The sequence below is a fragment of the Triticum aestivum genome, chromosome 1A (assembly GCF_018294505.1).
Source record: "Triticum aestivum cultivar Chinese Spring chromosome 1A, IWGSC CS RefSeq v2.1, whole genome shotgun sequence".
Lineage (NCBI taxonomy): Eukaryota > Viridiplantae > Streptophyta > Magnoliopsida > Poales > Poaceae > Triticum > Triticum aestivum.
This window is the reverse complement of record NC_057794.1, coordinates 126,296,016-126,316,698: the sequence shown is the minus strand read 5'-3', so window position 1 is coordinate 126,316,698 and position 20,683 is coordinate 126,296,016.

Genomic DNA, 20,683 nt, shown 5'->3' with positions numbered 1-20,683 from the left:
GCTAGAATTGTATTAACCGGAAACATAATACTTGTGTGAATACATAAACAAACAGAGTGTCACTAGTATGTGTTGGAAATATGCCCTAGAGGCAATAATAAAATGATTATTATATTTCCTTGTTCATGATAATTGTCTATCATTCATGCTATAATTGTATTATCCGGAAATCGTAATACATGTGTGAATACATAGACCACAATGTGTCCCTAGTGAGCCTCTAGTTGACTAGCTCATTGATCAACAGATAGTCATGGTTTCCTGACTATGGACATGGGGATGTCATTGATAACGGGATCACATCATTAGGAGAATGATGTGATGGACAAGACCCAATCCTAAGCTTAGCTCAAAGATCGTGTAGTTCGTTTGCTGTAGCTTTTCTGAATGTCAAGTATCATTTCCTTAGACAATGAGATTGTGCAACTCCCGGATACCGTAGGAGTGCTTTGGGTGTACCAAACGTCACAACATAACCGGGTGACTATAAAGGTACATTACAGGTGTTTCCGAAAGTGTCTGTTGGGTTGGCACAAATCGAGACTGGGATTTGTCACTTCGTATGACGGAGAGGTATCTCTGGGCCCACTCGGTAATGCATCATCATAATGAGCTCAATGTGATCAAGTGGTTGATCACGGGATCATGCATTACGGTACGAGTAAAGTGACTTGCTGGTAACGAGACTGAACAAGGTATTGGGATACCGACGATCGAGTCTCGGGCAAGTAACGTACCGATTGACAAAGGGAATTGTATACGGGGTTGCTTGAATCCTCGACATCATGGTTCATCCGATGAGATCATCGAGGAGCATGTGAGGGCCAATATGGGTATCCAGATCCCGCTGTTGGTTATTGGCCGGAGAGCCGTCTCGGTCATGTCTACGTGTCTCCCGAACCCGTAGGGTCTACACACTTAAGGTTCGGTGACGCTAGGGTTGTAGAGATATGAGTATGCAGTAATCCGAAAGTTGTTCGGAGTCCCGGATGAGATCCTGGACGTCACGAGGAGTTCCGGAATGGTCCGGAGGTGAAGAATTATATATAGGAAGTGTAGTTTCGGCCATCGGGAGAGATTCGGGGTCACCGGTATTGTACCAGGACCACCGGATGGGTCCCGGGGGTCCACCGGGTGGGGCCACCCATCCCGGAGGGCCCCATGGGCTGAAGTGGGGAGGGGAACCAGCCCATAGTGGGCTGGTGCGCCCCCCTTGGCCCCCCCTGCGCCTAGGGTTGGAAACCCTAGGGTGGGGGCGCCTCCACTTGCCTTGGGGGGCACTCCACCCCCTTGGCCGCCGCCCCCTTGGGAGATCCCATCTCCAGGGCCGGCGCCCCCCAGGGGGCCTATACAAAGGGGGGGAGAGGGAGGGCAGCCGCACCTCAAGTCTTGGCGCCTCCCTCTCCCTTGCTACACCTCTCCCTCTCGCAGAAGCTCGGCGAAGCCCTGCTGCGATCATTGCTGCATCCACCACCACGCCGTCGTGCTGCTGGATCTTCATCAACCTCTCCTTCCCCCTTGCTGGATCAAGAAGGAGGAGACGTCATCCGCTCCGTACGTGTGTTGAACGTGGAGGTGCCGTCCGTTCGGCACTTGGTCATCGGTGATTTGGATCACGACGAGTACGACTCCATCATCCCCGTTCTCTTGAATGCTTCCGCTCGCGATCTACAAGGGTATGTAGATGCACTCTCCTCTCATTGCTAGTTGACTCCATAGATTGATCTTGGTGAAACGTAGGAATTTTTTTGTTTTCTGCAACGTTCCCCAACAGTATGCCTCTACTTGACTAGCTCGTTGATCAAAGATGGTTATGTTTCCTAGCCATTGACATGAGTTGTCATTTGATTAACGGTATCACATCATTAGGAGAATGATGTGATTGACTTGACCCATTCCGTTAGCTTAGCACACGATCGTTTAGTATTCTGCTATTGCTTTCTTCATGACTTATACATGTTCCTATGACTATGAGATTATGCAACTCCCGTTTACCGGAGTAACACTTTGTGTGCTACCAAACGTCACAACATAACAGGGTGGTTATAAAGGTGCTCTACAGGTGTCTCCGAAGGTACTTGTTGGGTTGGCATATTTCGAGATTAGGATTTGTCACTCCGATTGTCAGAGAGGTATCTCTGGGCCCACTCAGTAATAGACATCACTATAAGTATTGCAACTAATGAGTTAGTTGCGGGATGATGTATTACAGAACGAGTAAAGATACTTGCCGGTAACGAGATTGAACTAGGTATTAAGATACCGACGATCGAATCTCGGGCAAGTAACATACCGATGACAAAGGGAACAACGTATGTTGTTATGCGGTTTGACCGATAAAGATCTTCGTAGAATATTTAGGAGCCAATATGAGCATCCAGGTTCCGCTATTGGTTATTGACCGGAGACATGTCTCGGTCATGTCTACATAGTTCTCGAACCCATAGGGTCCGCACGCTTAAAGTTCGATGACAGTTATATTATGAGTTTATGTGTTTTGATGTACCGAAGGAAGTTCGGAGTCCTGGATATGATCACAGACATGACGAGGAGTCTCGAAATGGCAGAGACATAAAGATTGATATATTGGAAGCCTATATTTGGATATCGGAAGTGTTCTGGGTGAAATCGGGATTTTACCGGAGTACCAGGGGTTACCGGAACCCCCCGGGGGTTTAATGGGCCAAGATGGGCCTTAGTGGAGAATAGGAGGGGCGGCCAGGGCAGGCCACGCGCCCCTCCCCCTCTAGTCCGAATTGGACAAGGAGGGGGGCGGCGCCCCCCTTTCCTTCCTCTCTCCCTCCTCCTCCTCCTCCCCTTCTCCTACTCCAACTAGGAAAGGAGGGAGTCCTACTCCTGATGGGAGTAGGACTCCTCCTTGGCGCGCCTCCTCCTGGCCGGCCGCCTCTCCCCCCTTGCTCCTTTATATACAGGGGCAGGGGGCACCTCTAGATACAACAATTGATCTCTTGGATCTCTTAGCCGTGTGCGGTGCCCCACTCCACCATAGTCCACCTCGATAATATCATAGCAGTGCTTAGGCGAAGCCCTGCGTCTGTAGAACATCATCATCGTCACCACACCGTCGTGCTAACGGAACTCTCCCTCAAAGCTCGGCTGGATCGAAGTTCGAGGGACGTCATCGAGCTGAACATGTGCTGAACTCGGAGGTGCCGTGCGTTCGGTACTTGATTGGTCGGATCGTGAAGACGTACGACTACATCAATCGCGTTGTGCTAACGCTTCCGCTTTCGGTCTATGAGGGTACATGGACAACACTATCCCCTCTTGTTGTTATGCATCACCATGATCCTGTGTGTGCGTAGGATTTTTTTTGAAATTACTACGTTCCCCAACAGTGGCATCCGAGCCTGGTTTTATGCGCAGATGTTATATGCACAAGCAGAACACAAGTGAGTTGTGGGCGATATAAGTCATACTGCTTACAGCATGTCATACTTTGGTTCGGCGGTATTGTTGGATGAAGCGGCCCGAACCGACATTACGTGCACGCTTACGCGAGACTGGTTCTACCGACGTGCTTTGCACACAGGTGGCCGGCGGGTGTCAGTTTCTCCAACTTTAGTTGAACCAAGTGTGGCTATGCCTGTTCCTTGAGACGGTTAAAACAACACTAACTTGACAAACTATCGTTGTGGTTTTGATGCGTAGGTAAGAACGGTTCTTGCTCAGCCCATAGCAGCCACGTAAAACTTGCAACAACAAAGTAGAAGACGTCTAACTTGTTTTTGCAGGGCATGTTGTGATGTGATATGGTCAAGGCATGATGCTATATTTTATTGTATGAGATGATCATGTTTTGTAACCGAGTTATCAGCAACTGGCAGGAGCCATATGGTTGTCGCTTTATTGTATGCAATGCAATCACCATGTAATGCTTTACTTTATCACTAAGCGGTAGCGATAGTCGTAGAAGCATAATTTGGCGAGACGACAACGATGCTACGATGGAGATAAAAGTGTCGCGCCGGTGACAATGGTGATCATGACGGTGCTTCGGAGATGAAGATTACAAGCACAAGATGATGATGGCCATATCATATCACTTATATTGATTGCATGTGATGTTTGTCTTTTATGCATCTTATCTTGATTTGATTGGCGGTAGCATTATAAGATGTTCTCTCACTAAATTATCAAGGTATAAGTGTTCTCCCTGAGTATGCACCGTTGCAAAAGTTCTTCATGCTGAGACACCACGTGATGATCGGGTGTGATAGGCTCTACGTTCAAATACAATGGGTGCAAAATAGTTGCACATGCAGAATACTCAGGTTAAACTTGACGAGCCTAGCATATGCAGATATGGCCTCGGAACACTAAGACCGAAAGGTCGAGCGTGAATCATGTAGTAGATATGGTCAACATAGTGATGTTCACCATTGAAACTACTCCATCTCACGTGATGATCGGACATGGTTTAGTTGATTTGGATCACGTGATCACTTAGAGGATTAGAGGGATGTCTATCTAAGTGGGAGTTCTTAAGTAATATGATTAACTGAACTTAAATTTATCATGAACTTAGTACCTGATAGTATTTTGCTTGTCTATGTTGATTGTAGATAGATGGCCCGTGCTATTGTTTCGTTAAATTTTAATGCGTTCCTTGAGAAAGCAAAGTTGAAAGATGATGGTAGCAATTAGACAGACTGGGTCCGTAACTTGAGGATTATCCTCATTCCCGCACAGAAGGATTACGTCCTGGAAGCACCGCTAGGTGTACGACCTGCACCGGCAACTGTAGACATTGTAAATGCCTGGCAGTCGCGTGTTGATGACTACTCGATAGTTCAGTGTGCCATGCTTTACGGCTTAGAACCGGGACTTCAATGATGTTTTGAACGTCATGGAGCATATGAGATGTTTCAGGAGTTGAAGTTAATATTTCAAGCAAATGCCCGGATTGAGAGATATGAAGTCTCCAATAAGTTCTATAGCTGCAAGATGGAGGATAATAGTTTTGTCAGTGAACATATACTCAAAATGTCTGGGTATCATAATCACTTGACTCAATTGGGAGTTAATCTTCCTGTTGATAGTGTCATTGATAGATTTCTTCAATCACTGCCACCAGCTACAAAATCTTCGTGATGAACTCTAATATGCAAGGGATGAATAAGACAATTCCCAAGCTCTTCGCGATGCTAAAGGCTGCGGAGGTAGAAATCAAAAAGGAGCATCAAGTGTTGATGGTCAACAAGACCACTAGTCTCAAGAAAAAGGGTAAATGGAAGAAGAAGGGGAACTTCAAGAAGAACGGCAAACAAGTTGCTTCTCAAGAGAAGAAACCCAAGTCTGGACCTAAGCCTGAAACCGAGTGCTTCTACTGCAAACAGACTGGTCACTGGAAGCGGAACGGCCCCAAGTATTTGGCGGATAAGAAGGATGGCAAGGTGAACAAAGGTATATGTGATATACATGTTATTGATGTGTACCTTACTAATGCTCGCAGTAGCACCTGGGTATTTGATACTGGTTCTGTTGCTAATATTTGCAACTCTCGAAACAAGGGCTACGAATTAAGTGAAGATTGGCTAAGGATGAGGTGACGATGCGCGTGGGAAATGGTTCCAAAGTCGATGTGATCACGGTCGGCACGCTACCTCTACATCTACCTTCGGGATTAGTTTTAGACCTGAATAATTGTTATTTAGTGCCAGCGTTGAGCATGAACATTATATCTGGATCTTGTTTGATGTGAGACGGTTATTCATTTAAATTAGAGAATAATGGTTGTTCTATTTATATGAGTAATATCTTTTATGGTCATGCACCCTTGAAGAGTGGTCTATTTTTGTTGAATCTCGATAGTAGTGATATACATATTAATAATATTGAAGCCAAAAGATGCAGAGTTGATAATGATAGTGCAACTTATTTGTGGCACTGCCGTTTAGGTCATATTGGTGTAAAGCGCATGAAGAAACTCCATACTGATGGACTTTTGGAACCACTTGATTATGAATCACTTGGTACTTGCGAACCGTGCCTCATGGGCAAGTTGACTAAAACGCCGTTCTCCAGAACTATGGAGCGAGCAACAAATTTATTGGAAATCATACATACAGATGTATGTGGTCCGATGAATGTTGAGGCTCGCGGCGGGTGTCGTTATTTTCTCACCTTCACATATGATTTAAGCAGATATGTGTATATTTACTTAATGAAACATAAGTCTAAAACATTTGAAAAGTTCAAAGAATTTCAGAGTGAAGTTGAAAATCATCGTAACAAGAAAATAAAGTTTCTACGACCTAACCGTGGAGGAGAATATTTGAGTTACGAGTTTGGTCTTCATTTGAAACAATGCGGAATAGTTTCGCAACTCACGCCACCCGGAACACCACATCGTAATGGTGTGTCCGAACGTCGTAATCGTACTTTACTAGACATGGTGCGATCTATGATGTCTCTTACTGATTTACCGCTATCATTTTGGGGTTATGCTTTAGAGTCGGCTGCATTCACGTTAAATAGGGCACCACCGAAATCCGTTGAGACGCCGCCTTATGAACTGTGGTTTGGCAAGAAACCAAAGTTGTAGTTTCTTAAAGTTTGGGGTTGCGATGCTTATGTGAAAATGTTTCAACCTGATAAGCTCGAATCCAAATCGGAGAAATGTGTATTCATAGGATACCCAAAGAAAAATGTTGGGTACACCTTCTATCACATATTTGAAGGCAAGACTTTTGTTTCTAAATTTGGATCCTTTCTAGAGAAGGAGTTTCTCTCGAAAGAAGTGAGTGGGAGGAAAGTAGAACTTGATGAGGTAACTGTACCTGCTCCCTTGTTGGAAAGTGGTTCATCACAGAAACCGGTTCCTATGAAACCTACACCAATTAGTGAGGAAGCTAATGATATTGATCATGAAACTTCAGATCAAGTTACTACTAAACCTCGTAGGTCAACCAGAGTAAGATCCGCACCAGAGTGGTACGGTAATCCTGTTCTGGAGGTTATGTTGCTAGACCATGATGAACCTACGAACTATGAACAAGCGATGGTGAGCCCAGATTCCGCAAAATGGCTTGAGGCCATGAAATCTGAGATGGGATCCATGTATGAGAACAAAGTGTGGACTTTGGTTGACTTGCCCGATGATAGGCAAGCCATTGAAAATAAATGGATCTTCAAGAAGAAGACTGACGCTAACGGTAATGTTACTGTCTATAAAGCTCGACTTGTTGCAAAAGGTTTTCGACAAGTTCAAGGGATTGACTATGATGAAACTTTCTCACCCATAGCGATGCTTAAGTCTGTCCAAATCATGTTAGCAATTGCTGCATTTTATGATTATGAAATTTGGCAAATGGATGTCAAAACTGCATTCCTGAATGGATTTCTGGAAGAAGAGTTGTATATGATGCAACCGGAAGGTTTTGTCGATCGAAAGGGAGCTAACAAAGTGTGCAAGCTCCAGCGATCCATTTATGGACTGGTGCAAGCCTCTGGGAGTTGGAATAAACGCTTTGATAGTGTGATCAAAGCATATGGTTTTATACAGACTTTTGGAAAAGCCTGTATGTAAGGTCATTTCCCTACTTTGTGTTTTGGAGGATGATGACAACCCGTTATTGGCCTAATCTTATGCTAAGTGTTTCAAGTTTCGGTTTTAGGCCTTCTTCGGTTATCTATTCTCTCTGAAGAAAAAAAAATGATCGAAGACGGTGTTTTCTACATGTTTGTTTATCTCTTTTGGTCATAGGGAACCCGTACTATCAAGAGGGAATCCACATTGGAAAGTCTTGGGGGTATCATTTCACGTACACTTACCTCACCCCTCTCTTGCCTTCCTAAACTGTGAGAGAGAGCTCTTCCCCTTCCTTCCTACTGCTTACTGTGGGCTCTAGTGGTTGTACCGCTCTCTGGAGCGGTTGTACCGCTGGGTCTTGGCGCTGACCAGTTTTGTTCGAGCGGTTGTACCGCTGCTTCCGGGCGGTGGTACCGCCAATGCTCAGCAAAGACTAGGGCGGTTGTTCCGGCCAGGCACCGCCCAAGTACCGGTCTGGCCTCTGTTTTGATGCGGTACTCGTGCGGTGGTGGCCCGGTTGGTCCGGTCGTACCGGTACCACCGGTGTCCGGAGTGGTTCTACCGCTCAAGACTTAGCCGCCCGAGCGCTCGAGGCCATGCAGTTGCACCGGCCCGGTACCGCTCGACTACCGCACTCAGGGGTGACTCCCTTCTGTTTCTATGCGGTGGTTGGGCGGTGGCTGGGCGGTTGGTCCGGTTGTTCTTCTCAACCGGTACTACCGCCTGGTCGCCCGGTTGTACCACCTGGTAGGGTTCTGCACGTAAACTATGAGTCCCGGTTGTACCGGGACCAGGAGCGGTTGTACTGCTGCAGTACTGAGAACACAGTAACGGTTGGATTTTTACGGTTGCTATATAAGGGTGTTTCTTCCACCTACCACATTCACCTCTTACCTCTCTCTTTCCACCATTAATGCTACTCAAGCTCTCTTTGCCCGATCTCTCTCTCTAGCCACTCAAACTTGTTGATTTGCTAGGGACTGAAGGAGGAGACCTAGATCTACACTTCCACCAAAGGATATTTGCTTCCCATACTTTCTTGTGTGGATTTTGTTACTCTTGGGTGCTTTGTGCACCCTAGACGGTTGAGGTCACTTCGGAGCCATATTCCATTGTGGTGAAGCTTCGTGGTTTTGTTGGGAGCCTCCAATTAAGTTGTGAAGTTTGCCCCAACCTTGTTTGTAAAGATCCGGTCGCCGCCTCCAAGGGCACCAATAATGGAATCACGACATCTCGCATTGTGTGAGCGCGTGAGGAGAATACGGTGGCCCTAGTGGCTTCTTGGGGAGCATTGTGGCTCCACATCGCTCTAACAGAGACGTACTTCCCTTCAAAAGGAAGGAACTTCGGTAACACAGCCTCGTCTTCACCGGGTCCACTCTTGGTTATCTCTTACCTTTACTTGTGCTAGCTTATTAGTGTTACTTCTCTTGCTTGCTTGTTTGTTCATTGTTGTTGCATCATATAGGTTGCTCACCTAGTTGCACATCTAGACAACCTACTTTGTTGCAAAGTTTAATTTGGTAAAGAAACAAGACAAAATTGTTAGTTGTCTATTCACCCCCTCTAGTAAACCATATCGATCCTTTCAATTGGTATCAGAGCCTCGTCTCTTTACTAAGGACTTTGCTGTCGAAGAGTATGGTTGATACCGTAGACGGTGTGGAGGAACACTCCGGTGTGAATCCAATCTCGTCTACGGGCGATGGGGAAACCTCGGTCTCTCGTGAGGAGTTCAATGTGGCCTTGGAGACATTGAAAACCTCCATGACGACCGAGGTTGAAAGCATGTTTACTAAATTCATTGAAGGGCTTAAACTATCCACCGCACCATTGAAAGTGAGTGATCCCACCAACAAGGTGACAGATGCTATCTCCGACAAAGGGGAAGCTAGTAGTGAAAAGGCTCCTTCTTCTAGTAGTGAAAGTGAGTGATCCACACCGGCATCTTTGCCCATGTGGAACCGCCACTTGTGTATGGTGGACCGGTTCCTTCCACTCATTTGAATCATGCCGATCCTCCCTCTAAGATTGTGAAAAATGAGGACTTTGATTCTTGGGTCTATCGCTTTAAGCGTCATTTAAATCATGTGAACACTAATCTTTGGAGAATCATTGAAGAAGGTTTCCATCCGCATGATCCAAGCAACTTCACTCCTCGAGAAGCCGCGGATAATCAATTCAATGAGAATGCTCTCTTCATCATTCAAGATGCAATTCCACCCGAAGATCTTTCTCATCTTTGGCCCTTCGCCTTGGCCAAGGATGCATGGCTTTGTGTTGTCTCTCTCTACCAGGGAAGCGCAAGCATCCAACGCTCCAACTATGAAGTAGTGCAAGATGAAGCCGATGAGTTTGCAATGAAAGAAGATGAAGAACCTCGTGAGCTTTATCGGAGAGTAACCAAACTCGCAGTCTCACTCCGAGATCATGGGAGCAAGGACACGGATGACAATTGGATCATGCGCAAATTCCTCAAGGCAATGATGCCGTACCACAAGGCCATGTCCTCCATCATTCATCAAAGGCCGGACTTCCACACTTTGACCTCAAGTGAAGTGTTGGATGAGTTTGTGGCTATGAACATCTTGGACAAGACCGCCGACAATGCGATGCTTCGTTCTCAAAGGGCAAAGAAGCCCAACCATGCATTGAAGGCCAAGGTTTGTGTTGAAGAAGAAGAAGAAGAGGAATAAGAGGAAAGCAACCCCGAATATACAAAGTATGCCTATCATGAACACATGGCAGTTGCTTCAAGGCAATTCTGGAGCAAGAAAAACTCAAGGCCAAACTTTAACAAGAACAACTCAATTGGCACGAAGAGCAAGCAACGTGTGAGGACTTGCTACAATTGTGGCAATGTGAGTCACTTTGTTGCGGAGTGCCCGTATGAGAAGAGGGAAGACAATGGTGGCAAGCTCATTTGAAAAGACAAAGCCAAGTCTTTCCCCAACAATAGCAACTTCACCAAGAAAACCCCTCACAAGGCGTTGGTGGTTCAAGAAGAGTACCATGAGGATGATGATGATGATGAAGATGGTGAGTCAGTTGCCATGGCCTCCGTCGCCATTGCAAAAACTCCAAGGATATCTCTCTTCGACTCACCCAATGAGAACATCACCGCCAAGTGCCTCATGGCTAAAGCCACCAACAAGGTAACCCCCAACATCAAAGCTACCATCATTAATAATCCTTCCTTGACGGATTGCATTGATGAATGTGAGGGACCTAATGTGGAAGAAAATGAGTTTGAGTCCTTTATGGGTAAACTCAAGGGTAAAACTAAGAAGCATTTTGTTGCTCTCTTGGAACAACTTGGTGAAGCCAATGACGTGATTGAGGCTCACGAAGATACTATCTCCAAAATGGAGGGGCATAGTCGTGACTATGCCGATGAGATTTCGGATCTTTCCAATGCTCTTGAGGAAGAGTGTGATCTTCGTTTGGCTCTTGAGGAGTCACAAAACGTTGATCATGCTAAGTTAAAGAAAGATTTGGATCGTTGTTTCTCATGTGCTAAAGTCTGAGAAGGCCAAACTTGGGGTTGATCTTGCTAGACTCAAAGAGGAGTTTGATCTACTTGACAAGGCTCACAAGGTCTTGAAGGGTGCTCATGCTAGCCTCAAAGAGTCTCATGATCAACTTCAAGTAAAGCTAACCAAGGAGAAAGCCATTTTTCCTTGTATAATGTTAATTGATAATGCAAATGCTACTAACCCATGTTGTGAGCATGTGCATCTTGTTGAGGAGAACGCTAAGCTAAAGGTGCAACTTGATAAAGGTCTTGTGTCTTGCATACAAGGCAAGAAGAACCTCAACGACCTTTTGACCAACCAAAAGGGAGTTTTGGCCAAGGAAGGGATTGGGTAGGTGCCCAAGTCCAAGAACAAGAATGACAAGACCAAACGACATCCTCCTCTCAAGCAAACTTTTGTGAAGGAGGGAGAGGGAGCTTCCAAGGAGAAGAAGAACAATGCGAAGGTTGGTGGTGTCAAGAAGGGCGATGTCACCCTTCCAACAAAGCCGGCAATTTCAATCCTTCTTATGTGTTATGCCGTGCTAGTGATGGGCATGTTTATGCCAAATTTGTTGGTTCTCCTCATGAGTATATTGAATGGTCTATTTGGGTTCCTAAGACCCTTGTTACTAACATCAAAGGACCCATTACAAAATGGGTACCTAAAACCAAGCATTGATCTCTTGTAGGTGTTTGCTCCCAGTGGGGGATCATGGTTGCTCGATAGTGGAGCTACTAATCATATGACCGGAAGCAAGGACTTGGTGGTGGACGTGCAAAAGATTCCATCCATGCCCACCAACGTCGAGTGGGGTGATGCATCATCTTCTAAGGTATTGGGACTCATCAAAGTTGTCATTTCTCATGATCTTACGATCGAGAAGGTCATGCTTGTTGAGTCCCTTGCATATAATTTACTTTTCGCTCGCCAACTAGAACTCATGGGATTTGCCACTTTCTTTGATGTTGATACCGTTGCCCTCTTGTGGAGCAAGACTCTTAAAGTAGCCTTTGTTGGGCATGTCGAGAATGGTCTCTATGTGATTAACTTTTTGGAGAGACCCACTAAGACCGCGACATGCCTAATGGCTAAAGTTGACGTGGGATGGCTTTGGCATCGCCGTTTAGCCCACGTCAATATGAGATCTTTGCAAAGTCTTCTCAAGAGGGATCATGTCCGTGGACTAACAAATGTTAGTTTTGCCAAAGATCGTGCTTGCAGTGCTTGCAGTGCTTGCATCGAAGGAAAGCTACATGAGAAGGCTCACCCTCCCACGACTATCATCTACTCGAAGAAGCCTTTGGAGCTCCTTCATTTGGATCTCTTCGGGCATCCATCCTTTGATAGTCTTGGCGGTAGAAAGTATTGCTTGGTGATTGTGGATGACTATTCAAGATACACTTGGGTATATTTCTTCAAGAGGAAAAGCGAGACCCAACAAACCGTCATCGACTTTGCAAATGAAGCTCAACGACAACACAATACAAAGATCTTGACTATAAGAAGTGACAATGGCCCCGAGTTCAAGAACTACACCTTGGATGAGTTTTTTGAGTGATGAGGGAATGAAGCATCAATATTCCGCACCTTATACCCCTCAACAAAATGGTGTAGCGGAGAGGAAGAACCGGACATTGATGGATGCGGCAAGGACCATGATGGCGGAGTTCAAGTCTCCCTACAACTTTTGGGCCGAAGCCATCAACACCGCATGTCATGCATCTAATCGGCTCTACCTCCGCAAAGGCTTGAACAAGACTCCATATGAGATACTCACCGGTAACATGCCCAACCTCAAGTACTTCCGGGTATTCGGGTGTAAGTGTTTCATTCTCAAGAAAGGTGTCCGTTTGTCTAAATTTGAGGCTAGAGCTTATGAGGGCATATTTGTTGGTTATGCTACAAACTCTCATGCTTACCGTGTTCTCAATAAGTCCATGGGACTTATTGAGGAAACGTGTAACGTGGAGTTTGATGAGAATAACGGCTCCCAAGTGGAGCAAAGTGGTACTTGTGATGTAGGTGATGAAATTCCTCCCCAAGCCATAAGAAGAATGGGTGTTGGTCATATCCTACCCATTGAGGAACCCCTTGTGGCCGAAGGAGAAGGACAATGTTCCACTCAAGTGGAACCTTCACCAACCCAAGACCCACACGCTTCCGAAGAACAAAGTGAGGGCCCTCAACCTCAAGAACAAGACCAAGGGCAAGATCAATCTCAAGATGGTGTTGTAACATCAAGTGATGCCCAAGGTCAAGCTCCTTCCTCTGAGCAAGTTCAAGATCAAGAGCTTCCACGAGATCAAGAACAAGCTCAAGACGACGCTCAAGATGATCAAGTGACCACTCCTCGTCTCACCCCCGAGGAGGAATTGGAGCGTCGAGCTGCCAAGGTTGCTTCCAAGCTCTCCACCAAGGATCATCTCATGACAAATGTGCTTGGAAGCTTAAGAAAGGGGGTAAGCACTCGTATACAATTAGCAAACTATTGTGAACATCACGCGTTTGTCTCTTGTGTTGAACCCCAAAAGGTCTATGAGGCGCTCAAAGATCCGGATTGGCTCAATGCCATGCATGAAGAACTCAACAACTTCGAGCGCAACAAAGTGTGGAGATTGGTGCCAAAGCCAACGGTGAAACACAATGCCATTGGAACCAAGTGGATATTCAAGAATAAACAAGATGCTCATGGGATTATCATTCGCAACAAGGCTCATTTGGTAGCACAAGGCTACTCCCAAGTCGAGGGTATCGACTAGGTGAAACCTTTGCTCCCGTTGCTTGTCTTGAATCCATTCGCATGTTAATTGCCTATGCTTCTCATCATAACTTTAAGTTACAACAAATGGATGTGAAGAGTGCTTTTCTTAATGGTCCTATTAATGAATTGGTTTATGTCAAGCAACCCCCCGGGTTCGAGGATCCCTACTTTCCCGATCATGTGTATCAACTCGATAAGGCACTCTATGGCCTTAAACAAGCCCCACGTGCGTGGTATGACCACCTTACCGAGTTGTTGCAAGACTGTGGTTTTGAAGTTGGGCTAATCGACCCCACTCTTTTTACTAAGAAGGTCAAAGGGGAGTTGTTTGTGTGCCAATTATATGTTGATGATATTATCTTTGGTTCCCCTAACAAAGCCTTCAATGAGGAATTTGCCGCTCTAATGACCTCAAAGTTCGAGATGTCTTCCATGGGAGAGTTGAAGTTTTTTCTCGGGTTCGAAGTGAAGCAACGGAGAGAAGGAACCTTCATCAACCAAGCCAAATACACTCAAGACATGCTCAAGAGATTCAAGCTAAGTGCTGTCAAGCCGGCTTCCACTCCCATGCCCACCAAGTGCCAACTTGACATTGATCCCAATGGTAAAGCGGTGGATCAAAAGGTATATCGCTCCATGATAGGCTCCTTGCTTTACCTTTGTGCATCTAGACCGGATATCATGTTGAGTGTGGGTATTTGTGCACGGTTTCAAGCTGCACCTAAGGAAAGTCACTTTGTGGCGGTCAAGCGAATCTTTCGATATTTGGCTCATACCCCAAACTTTGGCTTATGGTACCCAAGAGGAGCAAACTTCAAGCTTGCAGGTTATTCGGACTCGGATTGGGCGGGTAAAAAGTGGATAGGAAATCCACTTCCAGAGGGTGCCAATTTCTTGGCTGCTCTTTGGTGAGTTGGTCTTCCAAGAAGCAAAGTTGTGTGTCTCTCTCGTCCACGGAAGCGGAGTATGTGGCTGCTGGTAGTTGTTGTGCTCAACTTTTATGGATGAGGCAAACTTTGAAGGATTACGGTGTCATTTGTGACGAAGTGCCTCTTTTGTGTGACAATGAAAGTGCCATCAAGATTTCTCTCAACCCGGTGCAACACTTCAAGACGAAGCATATTGAGATTCGGTATCACTTCATCCGGGATCACATAAGGCGAGGGGAAATCGAGCTCAACTACGTCAACACTCATGATAACCTGGCCGATATCTTCACAAAACCCTTGGATGAAGCAAGATTTCGTGAGTTAAGGCATGAGCTAAATATCATTGATTCGAGCAATGTTGCTTGAACCCTTGCACACCCCACCATACTCAACTTGTTATCTTGTTTATATGTAGGCATGGACATAGGGGGAGTGGTGTTCTCTCAATGAACTCTTCCTCCCCCCATTATGCATAAATTGATCAACTCTTTCACATTATCTTGTTTAAAGACGAGTTTTGGTCATGGGCCCAAGGATAATTCTTCGCGGTGCCATACCAATTGACTCATACATAGGTGGCTACGGCCACCGACCCCCTTGATAGTGTTGTGCCCTGTGTTAGTCCTTCTTGTCCTTGCCTTAGTTTGTTTTCTTAGGCTCTAGGTGTTGGGGTCTCCAAGTGTGGTTCTCTTTCGTTTTTTGTTGGCTTCTTGGAGACCCACCTTTTTCCCCATGCCTTCTCTACCCCAAGCCTTCCCTTCCTCAAGCCTTCTAGTCTAATTGCATACACTTGACCATGGCTTTGCTGATGGTGACCGGGCAGTATAACCGGGGTCACAGGCGGTTCTACTGCTGGTGCTCTCCAGGTGGTCTCCCAGCGGTGCTTGAGCGGTTCCACCGCTCAACCACTGGGGTGCCCGTCTGGCCGGTTCTACCAGTTGGTTACGGCGGTACTACCACTGCCTCTTGGCGACGGAAGTACCGCCCGCAACCACTGGCTCGTACCAGGCAGCGGTACAACTGCTTCCTTGAGCGGTACAACCGCCGCGCGACTTTGGGCCTATATATTCCCATCGGGGCTGGTGGGGGTTTCTTTTCTCTCTCCCCCAGCCCTTCCCATCTTGTGCCCTAGCCGCCGGCAGCCATTGCCTTTGGCCCGGAGTGCTTCTCGCGCTTTGGATCCGTGGGGTCTCCGTGGATCCTCTTCAAGGAGGCCTCCTCCTTCCCGATTTCTTCCCATGGATGGCGGTAATGCCCCATTGTCCTTTGTTCTTCGTTCTAGGGTTTGTTCCCCTTGTTCTAGGGCATTACTTGACATTCTGCATTTATTCTTTAAACTATTGGGTGGAAGAGATCCCTTTTTTCTTCCTACTTAGATTGCACGTCTTTGAGAGTAGAATATGGCTAGTGTGATTCATATTTCGCGGTTAAATCTAGTCCCTACCAGTAGTACCACTGTTCAGCGGTTCTACCGCCTCTACAGGCGGTACAACCGCTGGAGCGGTACTACCGGTAGGAGAACCGGTTCAACTGGGATATCTGCACCATGTAGCCCTGTTTTATTTTCTAAGTTCGTGCAATATATCTTTTCTTCTGTTTGTGTGTGCAATCCTCTCATCTTTGCTGGGTTTCTTGTGTTCTCCTTGTGCGTGTGTTCAGGTGGCTCTAGTTCTCGCTCTGCTCCTCACAAGACCAAGAAGAGGGCACGACGAACCTTGCGTCCAATTGTGTCTGATGATGAAGAAGAGGTTGTGATTCCCACCAAGCCCACTCGCCGTGAGAAGTCTGCCGCTGCCAAGCAACGTGTGGTTTTGCCCTTGCATCGTTGGAAAGCCAAGGATTGGGAAGCTTTCCGCTCGAAGAATCCTTATGAGGTTCCCATTGCTCCTCGTTGGACCACTATTCAGTTCCGGAATGAGATGCAAGTGCGGATTGTTCATGAACTCTTTGAGCACAACAAGAACAGGTATGCCAAGCAGTGGACCGTCGATCTTGACCATTGGAGGAATAACTTGGAGTATTTTGGTGAGGCACTGGCTCTCTGTGAGGAGTTTGATCTTGTCAAGCTCATGTCTGTCAACTGTGACTTTGATGTTCAACTCGTCCATCAGTTCTATGCCACGGTTCACTTTGGAGAAGATGACGCGCGCACTCTCACTTTCATGTGTCGTGATGAGCTCTTTCAAGTTCCCTGGAGGGCCTTTTGCGATGCTATTGGGTATGACGATACCGGTCTGGAAGGTAGAGGTGGCATTCGCCCTCATGACCATCCTGAGTCTATGCCTAAGGAGAAGCTTGCCCCTCTGTACATTCAGGGTCATGGTATTATTGGAGAATCTAAGGATTTGGTGAAGGTCTATGACATCATGCATCGTGTGTTTCGCAATGTGCTTCTCCCCAAGGTGGGAAATCAAGATGAAATCCATGGCTATCTTGTTGACTTGATGGTTGCAGTGAAGACCAAGCTGGGTTCTGGGGAAACGTTTGACGTGTCCAACTGGTTGTGGCACGAGATGTACAACATGGTCATCTACAGGAAGGTCCCCATTTATGCTCCGTTTGTCATGTGCTTTCTGAACTCGGTATGGGAGGTTCGCCGTCCTGGAGAGGCTCTCACCTCTCCCGATAATCTCACTGTTCATGAGGTCAAGCTTCTTAAGAAGAAGAAGCACGCTGAGCCTCGCTTCCCTGCCAATGCTCCTGAGGATGTCTATGCCACTTCTGACGATGAGGACTTTGAGATGGAGCCAGGGGCCAAGCCCTCTTGGGTGGACAAGCTCACTGCCAAGGTGAAGAAGACTTTCTGCCTCTAGTCTGACATCCAGAAGAGGATGTATGAGGCCCATGTCAATGAGAAGCATGCTCGGCGTCGCCAAATTGCAATGATGAAGCACCTCAATATGTCGGTTCAGAGTGGCTCTGAGAAGAGCATCACACTGGAGGAGCATTGGATATCTACCCACAGCACCTGGTCTGATGATGAAGCTCCTCCCCATCCATCCACATCCTGTGCTGCAGCTGATGATTCCGTGGAGGAATCCGATCAAGACGATGTTGACGAGTCTGATGATGATGCGGATCCAGATGCTACCGAGGAGTCGGAGGAGGACGATTGAGCCTTGGGACGCTAGCTTCGCTCTTTTTCCTTTTTGGTGTCTTGATGCCAAAGGGGGAGAGAGTTTTAGGTCTCGGGATTTGCATGGGTTTTATTTGCCTTGTTGCTTGTGTTTTTCCTTTTCCGTCATTTGTGTTGAACTTTGGCCCGTGCACCTTGTTGCTTATCTCTGCTTGCATGGTGTAAGACATGTGCGTATCTAGCTATCTATCTTTATTTTCCATGATACTGTTGTGTATTCCATTATTATCTTTACCTTCATATTATGGTCTTATTGCTCACCATGCTTAGTAGGAGTGGCGAGTCTATAAAATCTAGGGGGATTCTCGTCCCTAATATGTGCTCTCAAATAGCACTACAAAAAAAATACACTTCCGTGATGATACGTGTTTGTCACAGTAGGTCGCGTTTTTTGTCATGCATGTACATCGATGACAAATTTATGAGAGAATCAAGATAGTCATACCTGTGCTGTCGTAGAAGTGTTCCGTGACATTACCAAAATTATCATCATAGAAGTGTCCACTTCCATGATGATAAATTGCGCGTCACAGAAGTGCTTTCGTCAAGGGTGAGCGACACGCGGCATCCACCGTAACGGAACGCTGTTAAGCTATCGGGTCGGGTTTTGGATCCGATAACCCATTAACAGCCCTGACCAATGGGGATTTTCCATGTGTAAAATCATCATTGGCTAGAGGAAACACGTGTCGGCTCATCGTTGGGACAAATGTCATCCACTCATTGGACAAGAGGCGCCTATGATAGGTCGACACGTGGCACGGCCCAACAGTGGCCCATTCCGGTGAAAAAGGTCGGCCCAGTAAAAATTAGCAGGCCGTCCCATATAAGGCCTACTTGTGTTAGGTCCATTTAAGCCCACGACCCATACGAGATGTGCCAATTCGGCCCATTAAAGATTTGACACCATTGCAGCCCATCGTCAGTTCGAGCCCGTTAACAGCCCGCTATATATTTAGGCTCAATATCGGCCTGATGAGATTTCGGCCTGTTAACGGCCCATTTAATGGATGGGCCAATTTTCAGGATGTACATCTTTCGGCCTTTTAGCGACCCATTTAAATGTTGGGCTAATTTCTGGCTCGATGTGTCTTTCAGCCTGTTGACGGCCCATAAATCTGATGGTCCATTTGTAGTCGGACCTGAGTTTCGGCCTTTTAGCGGCCCCCATTTAAGTGTTGGGCCAATTTCTGGCCCGGTGTCACTTTCAGCCTGTTGACGTCCCATAAATCAGTTGGGCCAATTGTAGTCGGACCTGAGTTTTGGCCTTTTAGCGACCCATTTAAGTGTTGGGCCAATTCCCGGCCCTGTGTGCCTTTCGGCCTGTTAACGGACCATAAATGAGTTGGGCCATTTGTAGTTGGACCTTAGTTTTGGCCTCTTAACGGCCCATGCCCTTCATGGTACAATACCAGCCCGGTTTCTCTTTCGGCCTGCTAAAGGCCCTCAACACAGTTGGGCCGTTTACAATACGACCTGACTTTCGGCCTCTTAGCGGCCCATGCTCTTCATGGTCCAATACAAGCCCGTTGTCTCTTTCGGCCTGCTAAATGCCTACAGTATAGTTGGGCCATATGTAGCCCAAACTTAGTAACGGCCTATTAACAGCCCGTGAAATAAATTGGGGCCACCTGTTGCCCGCTTCAATGTCGGCCTGTTAGAGACCCGGGAGGTAAGAGGGCCGACCATTAACTTTCGGCCTAGTAACGGCCCATTAACTTAATGGGCCCACTAAAGTTCATTCATGTCTTTAGGCCAAATTAGATAATTTGAGCCCATTACAATGACCAAAGGTACGACATACAGGGAATAACGTTGCACATCTAGAATATATTACAGGAAATTACATCCACTGGGCAATCAAAGATTGATGCCAGTGCAAATAAATGAGCAGAACCTAACCATCTACAACGTCACAATCTGCAACCTCAGCACAGATGACGCCCATAAGCATGTGGGCAAGTTCTTGCTGCTTTGCCACACTATCTCTGAAAACATTGATCAGTTGTTGTGTCGCACGACTCTGCACCTCTGATTCATCCACCATTTCCATCATTGCTTCAGCCATTAATTGGTTCACAAACATATATTTATTCCGTTGCATTCGAGACAGGGGATACTGAACAGATTCAGATGACGATTTTGGCAGGCTTGTATTATTGATAGTGGAGAGTGTCTTGACCACTACATCATAACATAAATTAGGACGGGAACCAAACATATTAATCATGAGTTATTGCCATATTACCTGACCTAGATTTACTGGAAAGAAACAATGGGGTTGCCTTGCTGTTTTCAGAGTTTGTCTTCTTATCTTCAGCAGCCTGCACAAAATTAACAAACTAGCATTGCTATCATTGGCCAAGTCAGATAATAGGAAAGCAACATTGACACAACGAATGTTTGGGCAACTAGCCTACACCAAATTAACACAATATGGCACAACTATCATCAGCCAGGTAAGGTAATACGAAAGCAACATTGACACAATGAATGAATGGGCAACCAGAGAAGCACTACAATTCAGTAATGTGTGTGATATGACATTGCACATTCATGCAGCTCAGTACACAAAACTACCAGGCAGTTTTCCTTACAAAAATCAACATTGGCGCCTTTAACATTTTGCTACAACTAATTTTAGATCAGATAAAGGTTAGATTCACACCGATTAACAAAATACATGCTGATGTAAAAATATAGTGATATACAACAGGTACTTACATCAACACTGGAGCATAGAGAATCCCCGCAAGATATTTTCCTCGAATACGATCCCAATGG